We start from the raw sequence: 19407 nt of genomic DNA, 5'->3' as shown, positions 1-19407 counted from the left end.
GCAGCATTGTAACAGGTGTGGTGGTGAGAATGCCTAATGTACCTTCAGCCACAGAATACTACGTACTTAGCTGTCAGGTAAACCCATGTGTGCTAATGTTTGGGGCATGGAATGGGCGACACTTACTTCTGTATCCTGTGAATGCCTAATGTACCTTCAGCCACAGAATATTACATTCTTAGCTGTAAGGTAAACCCATGTGGGCTATTTTTTGGTGCCTTTTATGGCCGACACTTACTTCTGTTACCTGTGAATGCCTAAAGTACCTTCAGCCACAGAATACTACATTCTTAGCTGTCAGGTAAACGCATGTGGGTTAATTTTTGGGGCCTGGAATGGCCGACATTTACTTCTTTATCCTGTGAATGCCTAATTTTTCAGACTGGAAATGAAAAACAATGGGTCTGTAAAGGTTCCGCCAAATTGTGGAATGGATGCGGACCCATTTTACAGATGTATGAATGGACCCTATATGTATTAGACAATGTATTTACCGGCTGCTGTCAGTTCTGGCTGATTTATGAAAAAAAAATATATATTTTTTGCTGTAAAAAAAAAAAAACATTTAGGGCAACTTTTTCAATTGCAATACTTCTGTTATGACATTGTCCATGTGCTGGGACTATTTGTGCACAGCTAGTACGTCTTTTGTGGCTGCAAATATGACCTAAAGGTTTTTAAAGTTCGCCTCCTATTAAAGTCAATGGGGCCCACCTCGAACTTTGCGGCTGGCGTTCGCGAACCACCCCGGCCGATGTTCGTCCATTACTATCCACCAACCCCAACAGGCATACCTTAGGACACAGAACATTTGAGAGACCCATGGCTGACTCCAGAAATCCAAATAATTGTGACCAGCACCTTTGTATCTCATGACATGGTAAAAGTCACCTAGTTACAAAGGTGGATGCATAGGGGTGTCTGTATAATGTTTATACAAACATTGGGGTGTATAATATATTTGGTGGTATAGTTTAAATTGTATAAGTCTATCTTTGGACAATATTACTGAGGTCTAATACTGTATGTTTCCTCAACATCCTCCCAATCTTCCTCAGACAGCTGAGGGATTATCTCATAGCATTTGGACCTAACTCGGGAGGGAGATGGTAATTTAGTTGTTTCAGAACTTTGGTAAAGCTTTCTCTCATATCTGTTTGCCTAGAAAATGATCAAATATACTTAATAGGAACTTTGGCGTAGTTAGTTATTGTTATTATTTGTGCAGTATAGAATTGTAGGGCAAAAAAAAAGATCTCTTGTGACTGCTGCAGCACGATACAAGTGGCTCATGGGTGAACATATTTGAAATCCTGACTTCTGCTGAATTTTACTTACATCTGAACTTTCATTTCAACATAGCATGTAGAGATTGGAAGTCCTGAGGATCTGTGATAACTAATAGATTAGCAATAACTAATAGATCAGTCTGCCTTCTCCAAGGCTGCTTATGAGATTTAAAACTTAATGTGTTCAGTGTATTTTCAAATACCTTTTAACTGTATTTCAGTTCTAGACTTGTGCTGGCAAGCTGAATCCCTCATTACCTACTTATCTGTGTGTTGGTGGGATTGCTACACCTAAGTTTCCAGCTTTGTCAGTCTGCTACATTTATTACTGCTACTTGTTAAGTTTATTTCATATTTTATATTAGGAGGCAGCAGTAATGTGTAATAAACCTGCGCAAAAAGTGCCTATATGTCAAATAGCAATAACATAACAGCCCCACTCACTGAGATTTAAACACAAAAAATATATAACTTTAGGTATAAGAAAAAATGTGTTGTGCGGTCTCTTTAAATTCACCACAATCCTAATACTTGAATTCCTTCACAAATAATATATATGCAAAACAATGTGGGATCAATACAGTTTTATATAGCATAAAAGAAAGCCCCAGACAACATATACAAAATGACACAAAAGTCCACCGTGAACAAAATTATTCCTTCTTTGCCACCACCACTTCCAATGCACCAACAACCAACAAACAGAGCTGCTTACCAGAAACTTAGACCTCAATATTCAGGAGATCTCACAGCCCTTTTTAGGAACAATGGTCAGATCATGGATGAGTGGATGGCTCTCACTCCCAGTAGCAGTGATCGCACAGTATACCTCACGTACAGAGAATCATCAAGGAGAACCTCATAGTGTAATAGATCCCAACTCACTTTTATTAAAAATGTAGGGCATGTACTCACAAAAGATGGAGGAATTTAAGCATAACACAAGCACTCGCTGGTCATACGGGCAGTCGTGATGACATCATCGCTAGGCTCTTCCCTATGCGTTTCGGCCTACTGGACATCTTCCCAGGGGCTTCTGACTGCATGAGGTATATTGGGCAATCATTAAAACTGGGATCAAGTGGACTTTTGTATCAGTAGGTTGTATGGGACATTCTTTCACGCTATATGGAACTGTATTGATAACAAGAGGTCATTCAGACTTTGCTTCCTTTTCTGAAGTTTTTTTGGGTCCTTGGCAATATTTCTTGAGCCCTGCCAAGTGCCCTTTTGGATTTCCTGTTTATTGTAAATATAGCTGGGTGCTGTCTGCTGAATCTGTGTGTTTTAAAAACTTAAGGCTAAATGCCTGACAAACAATTTAATATACAGTATATATATATATATATATATATATATATATATACATACACACACATACATATACATACACACAAATACACACACACACACATATACATACACACACTTAGACACACACACACCAGCTATACCTTTATAACCACCCACCAATTATTGAGTGGGTCTCCGTTTGCCACCAGAACAGCCCTGACCCACTTAGGCAAGGACTCCACTAGACCTCTATGATGGGGCTTCTATAGATCAGACTTGTCTTTCCAGCACATTCCACAGATACTCGATTGGATTGAGACCTGGAGAATTCAGAGGCCAAGTCAACACCTCAAATTCATGGTTGTGATCCTCAAACAATTCTTGAACCATTTTTCTAGTGTGGCAAGGCACATTATCCCGCTGAAAGAGACCACTGCGATCAGAGAATACCATTTCAACGAAAGGGATGTATTTGGTTCAGCAACAATCTTTAGGTTGGTGATATGTGTCAAGTAACATTCACATGAATAGCAGGACCAAGATTTCAAAGCAGATCATTGCCCAAAGCATCACACTGCCTCTGCCAGCTTGCCTTTTTCCCTTTTTGCATCCTGGTCTTGTCTCGCGATGCACATGCACCAGACATCAGACCAGGCCACCTTCTTTTATTGCTCTGCATCTGGCCATGTGATACTCACAAGCCCATTGTAGGCTCTTTTGCCTGTGGACATGGGTCAGCATGGGTTGATCCTGACTAGTCTGAGGCTATGCAGTCCCATACACAACAAACTGTAAAGCCTATTTTTTCTGATTGGGTTTAGGAACACAATAACTAGTTTGAGGTGTTGAAGCCTGATCCATGGAGGCCCCACCTCACAGCTTACAGGACTTAAAATGTGCTACTGACAGCTTGGTGCCAGATACTACAGCATACATTTAGGACTCCAGTGGCATCCATGGTCTTGATGGGTCAGGGTTGTTTTGGTGGCAAAAGGGGGACCAACTCAATATTAGGTGAGTGTTCAGAAAGTTATGGCTGATTGGTTTATATCTTAAGATGCTAACCTAGATCAGAGCATTCAAAACTTTCACATTTTTAAATTTACATTCCAGAGTTAGGAAATGAAATGTTGCTCTGGGTAACATGACTTCTTTTCCTTTGTTCGGATATTTGAAAAATATTCAGTACAGTCATGTACAGGAAAACCTAATTTAAAATAATCAGAAATAAAAATACATTTAACCACTTGCCGACTGCCTAACGACGATTTACGTTGGCAGTCAGACCCTCACAGGCAAAGTGACGTAGTACTACGTCGCTAGCCTGTGAGGCTCTAAGGGAGCGAGCGCGAGCCGCTGGAGGCGCGCTCCCGCTCGCTCACAGACCCCCCCCCGCGCGTGTGAGCGGCGGACCCGATGTCCGCCGGTCACTCGCGATCGTCGGTTACACCGGGAAAAAGGCAGGCGGCTAGTGTAAACAAAGCCGCCTGTCATTCTCCCCTGTGTAACAGCACAGATCATAAGGTCCTGCTATGTAGGACCGTAGATCTCTGCTGTTACATCACAAGCCACATCCAATCACAGTTAGAAACACGCCCCTAGGGACACATTTAACCCCTCCTTCTCAAATAAAGTTAACCCCTTCCCTGCCAGTGTCATTTTTACAGTACCAGTGCATATGTATAGCACTGATTACTGTAGTAATGTCACTGGTACCCCCAAAAGTGTCAAAAATGTCAGTCAAGGGTCCAATCTGTCCTCCGCAATGTTGCAGTCCCGCAAAAATAATCGCAGATCGCCGCCATTACTCGTTAAAAAAAAAAAACAAAAATGACAAAAATCTTTCCCTTAGTTAGTAAACGCAATAACTTTTGCGCAAACCAATCAAAATACGCTTTTTGGGATTTTTGTTTACCAAACATATGAAGCAGAAAACAAATTGGCCTAAAATGTTAAAAAATTTTGATTTTTACATTTTTTTGGGGGGAGGATTTCATATAAAAAAATTTGAAAAAATATTGTTATTTTTGCAAAATTGTCGCTCTTTTTTAGTTTATAGCGCATGATCAAAAAATCGCACAGGTGATCAAATACCACCAAAAGAAAGCTCTGTTTGTGGGAAAAAAAGGACGTCAATTTCATTTGGGTACAGCGTCGCACGACCGCGCAATTGTCCGTTAAAGTCACTCAGTGCCAAATCGCAAAATAGGCCCTGGTCAGGAAGGGGGTACAATCTTCCGGGGCTTAAGTGGTTAATAGCAAAGCTGAAAAATACAAGACAATATCATGGAACTAAAAAGCAGAATGAGATTGAAGTTATTACTTTTACATTAAAAAAGGCATATGATTGTTACCAAATTTTCAGTAATGGAAAATCAAACTTTTGGCCCATTTTAGCACTTCCAACACCTTTGCAGAAAGCTACAGAAGTGCTTACTGCTTTCTGTCTAGACTGCAGAGAATTAATTTTGTATTGCACTGTATAATTTGCTCATTGACCAACTTGGCAAAGGCATGCCACTTCATGCATACAGCTATCAATGGCCGTGGCCATAAACAATAACATAAATTCTGGCATATTTCCGAGGCATGCACACTTAAAGGGGTTGTAATTCTATGCATTAAGATAAAAAAAACTTCTGTGTGCAGCAGCCCCCCTCAGCCCCCCTAATACTTACCTGAGCCCAATCTCGATCTAGCAATGTCCACGACTGTCTCAGTTGTCCGGGACTCCCCTCCTCATTGGCTTAGACACAGCAGCGGCGCCATTGGCTCCTGCTTCTGTCAATCACAGTCAGTTAGCCAATGAGGAGAGAGAGGGGGCGGGGCAAAACCACAACTCCATGTCTGTATGAATGCACAGAGCTGTGCCTCTGGTGCCCCCATAGCAAGCTGCTTGCTGTGGGGGTATTCAAAGGGAGGGAGGGGACCAGGAGAGCTGAAGAGGGACCCGAGAAGAGGAGGATCTGGGCTGCTCTATGCCAAACCACTGCACAGAGCAGGTAGGGATAACATGTTTGTTATTTCTATTGGAAAAAAAAAAAAACCATGAGAACTTACAATCACTTTAAGTACTTGCATAAACAAGCTTATGCATACAGTTTCCACTCTGAGTTGTACTTCGCTATGCATAGGTGTGTTTGCACAGGTACTTACTTATACCTGTGGGCTCCTTGGTGGGAAATATGCCAGATATGGCAAGATGCACGAGCAAGCATAAGCAAGATTAAGCAAGCATAAGCAAGATATGGCTGGGTGCATGAGTCCCAATCGGTAGCAAATGAAGTCTGAATGAGAATATTCCTGATATGTCCCAATATGCTGCAAAATGTAATTTTTCATAAAATGCTTTTATCATTAAAGATATTTTAAAGCCACAAACAAACATGTAATATATTGCAGCTTACTATTTCTTAGATATTGTGGCTCCATTTGTTATCTTTTTTCATGTCTTTTTCCTTTCTTTTTACCTGGTGATCCTGCCAATATCTCACTTTTTTGTCATAGGGAAGACAATGAACATTTCCTGTACTGTATATATGGAGGAACAGCATTGTTACCTTAGGAGAGAGAGGGTGTTATGACTACAAAAAATCACCCCTTCTCCTCATCTCCAGAATATAGGGGGAGTTGATCTGTGGTACCCAAAGGAGAATTAGGCAGGGCTGCAACACTATAACTGGAAAGCTCAGCGGATTTCTGGCAGGATCAAAAAGGTATTTATTGCACTTATTGAACATATATAGCAAAACATTCTAATGGTATATTAAACTGATCAAAAGGGAGCAAATGAGATTTCATTAATAACATTTACATACACTTTAAAATACCATTATGGAACTCTAGTCAAGTGACTGGAACAAAACATACACAAATGGAAGAAGAGCCAGACCAGAGGATAAAATGATCTCAATTAATTTATTAGTTTGTACTTAAAAAAACAGCCCATGCAATTCGGGGCAACAGAAATTCCCTATTTATCAGGGCTTCAATTAAAATAAGAACCTTGAGTGGACTCAAAATAGAGTTTTCCTGAGTAAATCTGTGCAGGGAAGTTAATTGCTGGATCAGTAAGGCCCCTTTCATACGGGATACAAACATGTGGTCACTGCCCCCACCTATAACTGATCTTTGCAGCAAGGAGCTCTGGAAGGGCGACGTATATCAAAAAATACCAAAGAAATTTCCAAGCTCAATTAACCAACCAGCCTGCCACCAACCGAATTGACCGGTCTAACAATATGCTTTAAAAACAGGAGTTTAGTCTGCAGACATTTGCAAATACATAATATTGGTAATGTGGCGCTAATCTGAACACAGTTGTCATATAGAGTCCATAAATCACAGAGGAAATCAACAGTCCATATATGTCCACTCCAAACAGAGGTGTATAAAGCCGCAGGCCAGGAGCACCACCACCACATATACAGATCACACTGCCTCTTACCAGACGTAAATGACCCTCATTACAAAGGTCATAAAGAGCATAATGATCAAGGTACAGGTACCGTCCTCCTCTCTCTTACAATGGCACACAGTTCACTCTCCAATCAAATGTGGGCTCATAAAACACAAAGCGAAACACTGATCATAGTGCATAACATTTAAAAGTGTTTATTCAGTGCACACGGTTATAATAACTTACAAGATCCCAGGTAGTGGATGGCGTTGTGTGTTTTCCTCTCTGTGCAGTCTGTAACCCACCAAAAAGATGGCCGCCGCGTCTCCTCCGCGTGTTGGCGTGCGTCGCCGTAAGCTCCGCCCGACACGTTTCATCATAAACTGACGTTAAAGCTACAGGCCCCGTCAAGGCACCGCATTTTCTGTAGTCCTAACTCTAACTTCTGGGAGTCCCTTTCACACAGGCCAGATCTGTTTTTGCTCAGCAGGGGATCCGTCTGCTGATCCCCTGCTGAGCTGAGCAGAGCTGGCGGATGACAGGTCCGTGCCTGCTTTGCTTATGCAGAGCAGACATGGACACAACCCTCTCTGCTCTATGGGCAACCAGATGTAAACTGTCTGTTTATACCTGGCTGCCCTCCGTTCTGATTCAGCCAGCCGGAAGGGAATGGATCCCCTATCCATTTATTTTTTTTTGAGCCAAATCGAATCCAGAGGTAGCCGGGTGTAAATGGACACAAGTCAGTTTATATCCAGTGCTCCATAGAGGAGAATGGATGTCCAGGTGAAAAACAAACAGATGAAAAGGGCCTAACTGACTAGCAGTATCTGTATTCTCTGTTCTTGATTGCTCCATCAGATACTGCTAGCCAGTAACTCTCCTGACCCAGTAATTATCTTCCCTGCACAGATTCACAGAGATGAAAGCTCTATCTTGAGTCTTTTCAGGGTTTTGTTTTTAACTGAATCCCTGATGAAGAGGGAGTTTTTGTGACACAAAATGTGTTGGCTGTTTGTTAGTACAAACTACTAAATTAATTTGGACTCGTTTATCCTTTGGTCTGGCACTCCTTCCATTTCTGCATGATTTTGCTAGTAACCCGCTGGGTACCCACTTGAGGGTAGCTTTGTTTCTTGCGAGCAGCCTATCCTGAGCCAATGAGCTCTTTAACTGTTTTTGGCCTCTCACTACTTTGTATGAATTCACATCAAAGTCATAATACTTCTCGGATGCTTTTTCCTTCATTCAATTGACTCTGCCCAGGCTGAGATAAAGTCAGGGGACTGGTACAGGCTGATCATGTATAATATTTCCATCACACCTATTCCTGGAAAAGGCAAGCAGTAAGCAGGTGCTGTAGCAGCTGACAGCAGTAGGAGACCCGTACCATAAAACAAAGTTTAATCACCAGCACACCAAGGATCATTGAAATGAAGTCCGAGCCTTTACTCAGTGATCATATCGGAGTGGAAAAGTGTTACGTTTCAGGGCCATGCAGGGCCCCTTTTTTGGGCATTTTCTCAGTCTCCCCTCCACTTGGATCAGACTACAACATTAAAGATTTGTAGAAATGCACAAGGTGAAAGGTTGCAGCAGGTGTGATCTGAGTCAGACATTTGGAAACACAGCCAAGAACTGTACAGGCACCAGAATTTCATCTTTGATCTGGCATCCAGGATATAGATGGTGACCCTGGATAATTCCTGAACAAAGATGCCTCTGTTCTTCTGAAAAGAAAAGCAGATGCAGACATTATTCGGGAACAAAAAGCTGACACTAACGGGTGTGGGGGTATTGTACTGTACTGTAGTAATTAAAGCATTTACATTATTTGTGAACCCTCACCTTGTAAAACAGCCCATTCTGTTTAAAATAAAAATTAAACGCAGAACATTTGTGCATAGATATAAAAAAAAAACATTATAAAATACCCCCTACCCTTTATTTTTTTTATAAGTGATCACATTCCCTCTGTTCTCAGATGCATAAGAGCTAGGGGAGAAGAGACAGCAGCACACTAGTCTTCCCAGTTAACGACTGTGCAGGGGAGGGGGTGTCAGGACACATCTGATCATTGGAGGAGAGCTGGCTCTGGTCCTTAGTACAGCCAGAGAACTGACCATGCTGTGCTCTCCTGCCTAGTGTGATAACTTTTTCATAAGAAAACAGAGGGACTGGCAGGAACACCAGGGACTTCACACAAAGGAAGCAATACAAAGAGAACAGGATACCTTTTTATACAAGTACATGGTACAGCAGGCACATATCAGGAATATGAAATGTTGGGTTTACAAATTCTTTAAGGCCCCTTTCACACGGGCGATCTGATCCGCCTGTAAGTTTTTCAGACGGACCTGATCGGATGCTCCATGCATCCCTATGGGGTAGCGAGTGTCAGCGGAGACATCTCCGCTGACACCTGCTGCTATCGGATTCTGACCCTGTCCGTGAAATCCGGACGGATGGAAACCCTATTTCGGCGGATCAATTCCCCGCTGAGCAGAACGGACTCCGTCGGGCGGTGCGTCCGTGTGAAAGGGCCTTAGTGCTATAAAAGGACATTTTAAAATATCTACACGTGCAGTGGGCCCCCACTGAAACCCAAGGGACTCTCGGACTGACCTCTTCTCCTCAAATCTTTGGGTGTTCCCTTGGTGCTATCACATACAGTTCAGAATCATTGCAACTATGGCCCTTAACAGTTTAGAAAGGAGGCGGTGGGGTGGGCTGATTGCATCACTGACAAGACTCTGACGTAGCATGGAATAGGTTAAAACCGACCATATACTTTTTGAATTTTGGCCAGTTCCCCAAAAAATTTGCTCAGTAGGCGGTCAAGCCTGATTTGAAAGATCTAAGGAGCCAGGTGCAGAAGTGTTACACTGTATTGGATGGATGGAGGTATCAGTCAGACTGAACAAAAAATCTATAAGGCTCCTTTCACACAGGCTTTCCGATCCAGTCCGCCTGTCCGTTTTTCAGGCGGACTGGATCGGATGCTCCATGCAGCCCTATGGAGTGGCGGATGTCAGCGGAGACATCTCCTCTGACACCCGCTGGTATCTGATATGATCCTGTCTGTGAAATCCAGACTGATGGAAACCCTATTCTCCATCCATCTGGAGGATCGGATCAGATGAAAACGGACAGGCGGTCCGTTCTCATCCGATCTCCCCATAGAGGAGAGCGGGGCTCTGACAGCTCCGTCTCTGCACACAGAGCGGCAGATCGATCCAAGCTGAGCAAAACGGACTCTGTCGGGCGCACCGCCCGTGTGAAAGGGGCCTAAGTGTATGTATGACCAGCTTAAAAAGCGCACTTAATTTAACTCCTTCATTGCCCTGTACCATGCGGCTAGGTCCATGACGGTCTCCGCACCTCAGGATCGGGCCCAATATCTTTTGGGGCACCAATTGCTAGGAAGGGAGTCAGGGCATCAACTCCCATGCTACCTGAGTACCCGCCCCTCATGCCTGGTACCACTCTTAGTTGTATGGCTGCCGTTACATTCCCCCAAGTTCATGGTTACTCGTAGCGGCTGCAAACTTTCTCCAACCCTCCTGCTGAGTTAACGCACTGTGGTGGCCTTCAGTTCTTCTTCAAACCCATATGTTATTTACACGCCCTGTTTTTTGATATGCCATATACCCTCATGCACCCCTTTAAATTACTTCAGACCAAGCGTAGGACAGTTAAAGATACTTTACTGAAACTTTCGCAGTGTTGCAGTCTCATAATACAAAACATAGTTTCTCCCTAACTAACTAGTCTCAGGCTGCCCAGACATATCTTTCCAGGTAGTAGTCCATAGTGGGGAAGTCCTGTAGAGATGGTTTCCCATGCAGGGTGATTGTGGGTTGCTGTTGGTTACATCTTTATCTCCACTTTCCAATGAAGTCCCTTTCTCCACTCCCAGAGCCCGGCCTCCCTTCCATTTATATCAGGGTGGAGGGCAGAACCCCAAGAAAATGCAGAACCCATGTTAACCCTTACCCCACCAGGGCAGCCCAGTAACTATCTACAACAGCAGTATGCACCTGCCTACATGTGGTGTAGAGCCAGCGGTAAAACATCAAAAAGACACAGCTAGCTGCCACAGCCAAGATGGTGGTATTCAAAGATCGATGAAGAACTGGCCATGGTGAAGACAAATCTGGACCCCTGAGCTGGTGAGTGTTTATTTCTTAAAAGTCAGTGGCTACAGTTAGTAGCACCCCTAAACATAAAGAGCTATGCAAGGGATTGGGCAGGGGGGGGTACATGGGTCTTGTGTTGGTCTTTAACCACTTGCCAACTGCCGACAGTAATCCTACTGCGGCAGTGTGGCTCCCCTGGGTCCAGCGAAGTAGACCTATGTCGCTGGACTCCTAGTGGTCTCGGTGGCGCGCATGCTCAGCCGGAAGGCTCAATCCCACTGTGTTTAGACACAGCGGGAGTCAGGCCGGAGGAGGAGAGGTGCCACCTCTCTTCCCCGATTGTTGGGGAAAGTGTAAGAAGACCTGCCTGCTTATGTTAACAAAGCAGGCGGATCTTCTCAGTGACAGACAGGGAGAGATCACAGGATTCAGCATAGCTGAACCTGTGATCTCTGTCTGTGTCACAGAACCCCCAACCCCCCCGCCACACATCAGTAAGCATGAGGCATACATTTAACCCTTTGATCACCCATAGGGTTAACCCCTTCCCTGCCAGTGTCATTTTGTCATATTTATAGCACTGATTACTGTAGCAATGTTACTGGCCACCCCAAAAGTGTCAAAAATGTCAGTTAGGGGTCCGATCTGTCTGCCACAATGTCACAGCCCCGCAAAAAATCGCAGATTGCCGCCATTACTAGTAAAAATAAAAATAAAAATAAAATGACAATAAAAATGACATAAATATTTCCCGTAGTTAGTAAACGCGATAACTTTTGCGCAAACCAATCAAAATACGCTTATTGCAATTTTTTTTTACCAAAAATATGTAACAGAAAACAAATTGCCCTAAAATGTTTCAAAAATTTTGATTTTTAAAAAATTTTTGGGGAATGTTATATAGCAGAATGTAAAAAATATTGTTTTTTTTCCCTCAAAATTGTCGCTTTTTTTTGTTTATAGCACAAAATTAAAAATTGCTCAGGTGATCAAATACCACCAAAAGTAAGCTATATTTGTGGGAAAAAAAGGACGTCAATTTTATTTGGGTACAGCGTTGCATGACCGCGCAATTGTCCGTTAAAGTAACGCAGTGCCGAATCGCAAAATAGGGCCTGATCAGGAAGGGGGTCAAATCTTCCGGTCTTAAAGTGGTTAAATTTGCACAATACTGGACATGCTTGCACTTAACTTTAAAAAATATCAGCTATTTAATTAGTAGATTTATATTAATCTGTATAACACATTACATATGTAAATAAGAGGGACGGGAAGATTATACTCCAAATGACAAACAACTAAAATACAAACTGATTTTTTCTTTGTAAGTTTGGTCTTGGACTGTACATTAATCCTGGCAGTAGGTTTGCCTGGGAGTAAGAAAAAAGCCTCCCCCCCAGGGCATCCAGACAAGGATTGAAGTCTGTCAGCATGAGAGCCTGTCTCTTTCAGAACTGTCATTTGAATAACGTCCTTAGCAGAGGGTAAGCAACAGAGAAAGAGAGAGAAGAAGGCACAAAGATCAAGCCTTTTAGTGCTGGCTTGATCCGAGACACCCAGTTCACAGCTGGTGTAGCAGCAGGTATCCCAGCTCTACCATATGTTCTATGCACTGCTACAATTACCCTTCAGAGGGAAGGAGAGAATTCACAGAGCAATTTTGCTCTTGTAAAAAAAAAAAAAGGAAGGGGGAATTAGGGTCTAGTGTAAAGACAATTAAGGATACGCTCTTAGGATCAATTATATTGTTTTATGTTATTCAGCATTGTATGTTCTCCATTCAGCCCGTCTTGCCGGTGTGTTTTAATTTAGTCTACCCATTTATCAGCATAACCTGTTTTATTGAATTCATTCGCAGGAGGTCTTCGGTGTAGCCTTCAGTAAATGACAACATTTGGCAAGATGTTGTCAATAATTGCCTCCAGTTGGAGAAAATTCAATTAGGGTCTGGTCAGCGATGTGCGGTAATTTGACAGCAATTGGCCATTGCATAGATGCAAATACAACCTATTTAAAAGGCTGTTCCTGAAAAGCAAAACAAGCAAACAGGGCTCGGTTTTTTTTTTACCTCTTTCGTTTGCTTAAGCATTAAAGAAATTCTTACACATGGGATCCTCTTTGTGAATGAAAGTTACTATTAAAAAATTAATATCTTAACTGTTTGTATTAAATATTTAGCATACACATATTTTATTTACCAGTATTTGCTGTATTTACACTTTAAGGGAAGAGATTTGCACAAGTTTGTGCACATTGATGCTGTTGAACCTGTATATGTATTAAAAAAAAGTTTATATAATGTGTGTGTGTGTGTGTATATATATATATATATATATATATATATATATATATATATATGTATGTGTACACTATATTACCAAAAGTATTGGGACACCCGCCTTTACGTGCAAATGAACTTTAACGGCATCCCAGTCTGAAGGGCCATACACACTATAAGATTTTCTGAAGACTTTTTCCTTCAGATTTACCTTTTCTATGTAGTGTGAGGGCCTGCCAGATTGCATACCAATTGAAAGTGTTTAGGTTTAATCTCATATTATATGGTTTTGGTAAGTCTAATGGAAAAAGTCTTTAGAAAATCTTAAGGCCCGTACACACGTACCAATTGTCGGCCGTAAATGTTCGGCCAACGTCCGATCGGCCGATTGTCGGCTTGTTAGTATGATGCTTCCGACAACCGACTACGACTTTTCGGCCGAACAAAATCTGGTCTGCATGCTATAAAATTTTTGTTGGCCAACAACAGAACGGCCGATTGTTCGTCAGTCAGTACAGATTTCGGCCGACAAACATCAGATGAGCAAGACTGGGCATGCTCAGAGAAGAAAAAACACACGAAAAGTAGACCAGAACATGACATCACTTCTGAAGTTGGTTGTTGTTGGCCGACAAAATTTGTGTGCAGTCTAGAGCACATTTCAACCAACACAACAACACTGGACAAAAGACGGAAGATCGTTAGGCCGACAATCGGTGCGTGTGTATGGGGCTTTATAGTGTGTATGGCCCATTAGTCCGTAGGGTTCAGTATTAATTTGGCCCTCCCTTTGCAGCTAGAACAGCTTCAACTCTTCTGGGAAGGCTGTCCACAAGGTTTAGGAGTGTGTCTATGGGAATGTTTGACCATTCTTCCAGAAGTGCATTTGTGAGGTCAGGCACTGATGTTGGAGAGAAGGCCTGGCTTGCAGTCTCCACTCTAAATCATCCAAAAGATGTTCTATTGGGTTGTGCAGTCAAGTCAAGTTTCTCCACCCCAAACTCGCTCATCCATGTATTTATGGACCTTGCTTTGTGCACTGGTTCAAATCATTTGGTGGAGGGGGGATATTGGTGTGGGGTTGTTTTTCAGGGATTGAGCTTGGCCAGTGAAGGGAACTCTTAAGGCGTCAGCATAACAAGACCTTTTGGACTATTTCATGCTCCCAACTTTGCAGGAACAGTTTGGGGATGGCCCCTTCATATTCCAAAATGACTGCACACCAGTGCACAAACAAATTGAAAAAAGATATAGATGAGTGAGTTTGGGGTGGAGGAACTTGACTGGCCAGAACAGAGTCCTGACCTCAACCCGATAGAACACCTTTGGGATGAGAGCGGAGACTGCGAGCCAGACCTTCTCGTCCAACATCAGTGCCTGACCTCACAAATGCACTTCTGGAAGAATGGTCAAACATTCCCATAGACACACTCCTAAAGCCCCATACACACGATCAGATTATCGAACGATCTGTCGTCCGTTTTTGTTGCATGCTATTCTGATGTGGAAAGTGAAGAGGTTTTTTTTATACGAATTTTCCCTTAGGACAGAATTCTACTTCAGAAGGGATGTCATGTGCTGGATTGTTTTGTATTGTTTTTGTTTTCTTTCGTCTCTGAGCATGCTTAGTCTTGCTCTTAAGATTTTTTTCCATCAAAATCTGTACTAATGAGACAAAAATCGGACGTTGTTTTGAGGGATGACAAATATTATATAGCCTGCACATCAGAATTTAGTCAGCCGAAAAGTCGCAGTCAGCTGTCGAAAGCACCATACTAACAATCCGAAAATCGACAGATCGGTCGTCGGACGAATTTTCCCTACAGATTTTCTTATCGTGTGTACGGGCCTTAAACTTGGTGGACAGCCTTCCAAGGTGAAGCTGTCACAGCTGCAAAGGGTGAGCAACTCAATATTGAACCCTACGGACTAATGCTGGCCATATATGTATAGATTTTTGTTCAGAAATCTTTGCTTAATCCCCATCATTGGGAGACGGAAACCAGAATTTTCTATTATGGGCATACATAGGTCTATGTATGGCTTTGATGTTCTATGCATTGATACCATCTGTAATACCCTTTTTGATAATTCTATATTTTTCTGATACCTTTATTTTTTCTATTAAAAAAAAAAAAATATTCCATATATATTGCCTATATTGTTCAAATATTGTTCTACGGTGATGTAAATGCACTTGTTCACTATACTGTGAAATTCTAATGCTAACTATTATGTCACTAATGTTGTATTTAAAAACTCTTCAATAAACGTTTTTAAACAAAAAAAAAATAAAAATAAATAATTATTTGTTTAAGGAAAATTTGATTTTCGAATTGTTAGTGGGGTCAAATCGACATCCGTTTTCGAGTGCAGTGACGGGAAAATTCGAAGGGGCAGAAAGGAAACTTTTCTCAATCAACTAATTTATGGGTAGTGTATGTGGTTATCGCTCATAAATTACATTCATGTTGAAATTGAATGTTAAAAGCAAAAGACAATTTTTGAATGACATTTGTCCATTCATCGAATGTTCAAAGAATTTTTGCATGAATGTTCTACGAACATTCTCATCGAAAAATCTATACGTGTATGGCCAGCAAAAGACTGGGATGCCATTAAAGTTCATGTGCGTGTAAAGGCAGGTGTCGCAATACTTTTGGTAATATAGTGTATATATATATATTCTTTTTTTTCTGTATGTACCCTATTTTATGTTCAAGTCTAAATAAACCTTTTATGAGCAGAACTCAACAGTTTGAAATTTGATGGGGTATCCCCCATGATTCCCATATTAGGATCTGTAAAAGTTTTCCTGGGCATCCACTGGCTAAATTCACCCATGCTGTTTTTCCTGGTCACTGTAGTTTACAGAATACACAGTCCTGGCAGGGAGATTCCTCCATCCACATTGTTGGTTTATAACCATGTATGGCCATCACTCACGCAAGTGTATTAACGCACATTATGTCACATGTTAATGTGAGTTGTAATAAGACACCCTATTGAACTCAATGGTCTTCCAATGCACTAAAACATCCCAGAAATCAGACAGGGTGATTTTCAAAATGAATAGCACCACAATGTGTCAACGCATGTGACATGCATTTTGGTTACACATATGTTCCAGCAATGCACAGATGTAAACCATCATTAAAGTGATTGTAATGGAAAAAAAAAAAAAACATGTTATACCTGCTCTGTGAAATGTAAGGGCTCTTTCACACGGTCCGCCTCCGTAGGCGGATCCGTGCTGCTCAGCGGGGATCGATCCGCCGATCCCCGCTGAGCCGGCGGATGATAGCTCCATCTCCGCTTGCAGTGCGGAGAGGGAGGTGTCACAGCCCCCGCTGCTCTCTATGGGGTATCGGATGAGAGCGGCCCGCCTGTCCGCTCTCATCCGATCCCTGAATGGATGGAAAAATAGGGTTTCCATCCGTCCAGATTTCACGGACAGGATCGGATACGGATGGCAGCGGGTGTCAGCGGAGGTGCGCTGCCTCATAGAGCTGCATGGAGGATCCAATCAGATCCGCCTAAAAAACTGACAGGTGGATCTGATCGGATCTGTATTTTACAGAGCACCCCTGATCCTCCTCTTCTGGGATCCCCTGCCGATGCTCCTAGCTCCTCCCTCCCCGAGTTTCCCCACAGCAAGCCGCATGCTGTGTGTGTCCACCCCATTTTTACCACCCCCATTTTATCCCAACGCCATTTTTACAGTGACGAAAAAGAAACGAAAAGTACAGAGCATTTTCGTCCACTGACAAAAACTATGATGAAAATTAATTCCGTTTTCGTCAACAAACGAAAACTGAAGGAAAATGTGAGGCAGGGACATTTCCCCTTATGAATTAACTTCCAGTTTCCACAGGGCTCTACCTGCTTCCACTCCCAGCAAGCAAGCGACTGTGTGCAGCCAGTATTACAGGCCTCCGAGTCTCACACAGGGACCAGTATGTCTGCAAGAGATCAGAGCAGCACTGTGCATTACAACCAGGCCTCCTGAGTCCCAACGAGAGTTCCACTCCCGAGTTCTGACTCATGACGACCACCCACGTCCAGACTTGTATAAAGTACTCGAAATTTCTACTTGAGTAAAAGTACAAGTGCTCGATCAAAAAGTGACTTAAGTAGAAGTGGAAGTGCTCGCAGAAAAAGTTACTTAAGTGGAAGTACTAAAGTATTCAACATTTTTTTTACTTAAGTATTCCAAGTAGTTTTTTCAAAAAAATTGCTACTTAAGTACTAAAAGTAAAAAGTACCAGTAGTTTTGAAAAAAAAATTCTACTAAAGTACTGAAAGTAGAAGTAGAAGTACTGTGTTATGTAGTTATTAAAGAAAGAAGTCAAAAGTTTGAACATCATATTGTTTTTTATTATTTGAATTTATTTTAAATGATTTATTCAAATGATTAACCTAAAGGACAATCACAATTCCTTAGGCTGTAACTTTTTGTAAACAAAAAACAGATAAAGTATGTCCCTCCCTTCCCCTTTTAAAGCATCCCTCCTCTTCCCTGCCCGTTTTTTTTTTTCTCCATAGCTTATTGGTGCGCAAAATCATATATAAACCAATGTGATATACAACAATATATTCCAATAATGAAATAAAGGAAAAGTGTATGAAATCTAAGTCAATAAAAAGTTCAAAATATTGTGAATCTTCAAATATATATATGTGACAAAACAAGATGAATATAATTTCATATCTGCTGTTAATGGGAAAGAACCTCCCAACCAGGGCCGGCCTTAGGTGTTCAAGCGCCCTGTGCGAGCTGATCCTGTGGCGCCCCCACCAGCACCCTGCACATTTTTTCTTGCACTTTTTTTGCACTTCATTTGACTTTTCTTTTTTATGATCACTACAAACTTAGCCCTCCTTACATTAGAGACCCCCCTTACATCAGAGACCCCCCCAACGGAGCCCCCCTTACAACAGAAACCCCCCAACGGAGCCCCCTTACAACAGAAACCCCCCACAGAGGCCCCACTTACATCAGAGACACCCCACACAGAGCCCCCCTTACATCAGAGACCCCCCACACAAAGCCCCCTTACTTTAGAGACCCCTCACACAAAGCCCCCCTTACATCCAGAGACCCCCATACAGAGCCCCCTTTACATCAGAGACCCCCCCACAGAGCCCCCTTACATCAGAGCCCCCCACACAAAGCCCCCTTACATCAGAGACCCCAACACAGAGCCCCCTTACATCAGAGACCATCCCCACACAAAGCCCCCTACTTTAGAGACCCCTCACACAAAGCCCCCCTTACATCAGAGACCCCAACACAGAGCTCCCTTACATCAGAGACCATCCCCACGGAGCCCCCCTTACATCAGTGCCCCCCCATAGAGCCCCCCACAGAGCTCCCCTTACATCAGAGCCCCTCCACACAGAGCTCCCCTTACATCAGAGCCCCCCACATCAGAGCCCTCCCACACAGAGTCCCCCTTACATCAGAGACCCCCCCACACAGAGCCCCCTTACATCAGAGACTCCCACACATCAGAGACCCCCCACACAGAGCCCTCTTACATCAGAGACCCCACACAGAGCCCACTTACACCAGAGACCCCCCACACAGAGCCCCCTTTACATCAGAGACCCCCCACACAGAGTCCCCTTACATCAAAGACCCCCCACACAAAGCCCCCTTTACATCAGAGACCCCCCACACAGAGCCCCCCTTACATCAGAGACCCCTCACACAAAGCCCCCCTTAAATCCAGAGACCCCAACACAGAGCCCCCTTACATCAGAGACCATCCCCACAGAGTCCCCCTTACATCAGAGCCCCCCCCCCCATAGAGCCCCCCACAGAGCTCCCCTTACATCAGAGCCCCTCCACACAGAGCTCCCCTTACATCAGAGACCCCCCTTACATCAGAGACCCTCCACACAGAGCCCCCTTACATCAGAGACCGCCCACACAAAGCCCCCCCTTACATCAGAGACCCCCCCATGTTTCTCTTAACCAAGATGGCCACCAGTGCCTCGATCGCA

Source organism: Pelophylax lessonae (assembly GCF_965119305.1).
Source record: "Pelophylax lessonae genome assembly, chromosome: 7".
In the NCBI taxonomy this organism is placed as follows: Eukaryota; Metazoa; Chordata; class Amphibia; order Anura; family Ranidae; genus Pelophylax; species Pelophylax lessonae.
Note: the sequence above shows the minus strand (reverse complement) of the source record.